Raw genomic sequence first — 2,584 nt, forward strand, 5'->3', positions numbered from 1 at the left:
AGAGAAAGATGATAGAAAGAGAGAGAGAGAGAGAGAGAGATGTTTGGATAGGCAGACAGATGGATGGATGGGCAGATTGACAGATCGATAGATTGATAGATGATAGAGATAGATTAGATTAGATAGATAGATAGATAGATAGATAGATAGATAGATAGATAGATAGATGGATGTTTGGATAGGCAGACAGGCAGGCAGATGGATGGATGGGTGAATTGACAGACGGATGGATAGATCGATAGATGATAGAGATTAGATTAGATAGATAGATAGATAGATAGATAGATAGATAGATAGATAGACAGACAGACAGACAGATGAGTTTTCATTCATGGTTCCTGGCTCAACTCTCATAGCCCTTGTTATAATGTTGGACACTTTAAGCCAGCCTTAGAAAACAGAATCACAAATACACACACACACACCCCTTCTACTGTCCCCGTTCACCTGCTCCTTCTTCTCCCCAGGGCTGGAATCTTCCCCCACCTTTCTGTCTTGGAGCTGGCAATAAGAAATTCTTTGACCTACCTTGCCTGATTGAAGATCCTAAGACCTTCATTTCAGAAGGTGTCCTGCCCCACACCCTGAGGCTCAGAGGAATCTGGACAGGCCTCACTGGGTTTCCCCACTCAGTCTATTTGTATTAGATCACACCCTTTTTCTCCAATCACATTTCTACATGGTTGTGAATCATGCCTATCCAAAGAAGTCTATATAAAAGTCCTAAGAGTACAGGGTTGGGGAAGCTTCCTGATAGCTGAACACATGGAGGTTCTTGGAGGCTGCCATTCCCAGACAGGGCATGGAAGCTCTATGCCCCTTCCCCCACACCTCTCCCTGTGCATCTCTTCATTTGTATCCTTTGCAATATCCTTTATAATAAACCAGTAAATGTAAGTGTTTCCTTGAGTTCTGTGAGCTGCTCTAGACGTTAGCCCCCCAGGTGGAGAATCCCTGATTTGTAGTTGGTCAGTCAGAAGCACAGGTAAAACAACCTGTGCAATTCACACTGAAAGTTGTTGGGGGAGCAGTCTTGGGGACTGAGCCCTCACCCATGGGATCTGACGCTATCTCCAGGTAGATAGCATCAGAGTGGTATTGGATTGGAGGACACCCAGCTGGTGCCACTGCAGGATTGATTGCTTGCTTATTGGTGAGAAGAAATCCCCATCCACTTGGTCACAGAAGGCTTCTGTTCATTGTTGAGTGAAAGAATGGAAAAAAGCCCTTGGAGTGTGTTTTTTCCACTCAAAGAAACACGCCAAGCAGGCAGTGTAGCTGGGGAGGAATAAGCAAGGGAAGAGGCACTGGGGACCTGGAGCATGCCACACCACATCCCCTCCAGCCCAGGCTCCAGTCCCATGGAGGAAGGACCCTGCAGGCATCACTGACCCCACATGCTCCTCACCGATCCAGGGCTCACTATCCAAAGACCTCAGTTGCACAGACAACCTCTGAGAGCCAGATTTGGAGCAGGCAAAGTTCCCAGTGAAGAAAACATGGAAGTTTTAACAGGAAATGACATAAAGTGAAGAACTCCAGACTCTCAGCTACAGCTGCATTGCAAGAGTGAAAAAGCATCACAGGCCTCTCAGCTTCATCTTAGCTCTCCACATATTATATGCGTTAAATAACAGCCAGAACTTAACGAAAGCTAGTTACATAAATTTGGAGAAAACAGCAACAAAGCACTTCTCGTAACACAAGACATCAGCTCTTTTGTTTCATTGCTTTTGGCATGAAAGTGAGTTACTGAGAGCAGGTACTTCAGAAGGATACATAATTTTGGTATTTTTCACCTTACCATCAGGAGTACTGACTCAATAGATCATTTGCTGTTAACAACAAAAAAAAATGACCCACGTCTAATCTCCTTTTTTCCCTGTTGCCTTTTTTAAACTAATTCAACAGTCATCAACTGACAGGGTGATGCTCACCTTTACCCACAGCTGTTGAAAACAGACTGCTGCTAGATTCTAGACCCTTGAAGGGACCACCTAGAAAGTTATACAAGGCTTTGTGCAGTGTAGAAGGTCAAAGTCCATTGTAATGAACTCCAAGGAGATGTAGCCGTATGTGGTGAGGCCACAGTGGAGCAGTACAGCCTTGTTGCTAAAACCTATGGTCTGGGCCGGGTGCAGTGGCTCACGCCTGTAATCCCAGCACTTTAGGTGGCCGAGGCAGGCGGATCACCTGAGGTTGGGAGTTCGAAACCAGCCTGACCAACAAAGAGAAACCCCATCTCTACTAAAAATACAAAAAATTAGCCGGACATAATGGTGCGTGCCTATAATCCCAGCTACTCGGGAGACTGAAGAAGGAGAGTCAATTGAACCCGGGAGGTGGAAGTTGCAGTGAGCCAAGATCGCACCATTCCACCCCAACCTGGGCAACAAGAGAAAAACTCCATCTCAAAAAAAAGAAAAAGAAAAAGAAAAAAGAAAAAGAAACCTACGGTCTGGAGTTGGACATCTTGGGCTCAAATCCCAGTTCTACTACTTACAGTTTGAGTTTCAATCATGCAAAAGCATCTTATGCCAAGTGACTTCATTCTAGCTCTTCAGAGATTTTATGCATCAAACTA

The sequence above is a fragment of the Mandrillus leucophaeus genome, unplaced genomic scaffold (genome assembly GCF_000951045.1).
Source record: "Mandrillus leucophaeus isolate KB7577 unplaced genomic scaffold, Mleu.le_1.0 Scaffold5, whole genome shotgun sequence".
Taxonomy (NCBI): Eukaryota; Metazoa; Chordata; class Mammalia; order Primates; family Cercopithecidae; genus Mandrillus; species Mandrillus leucophaeus.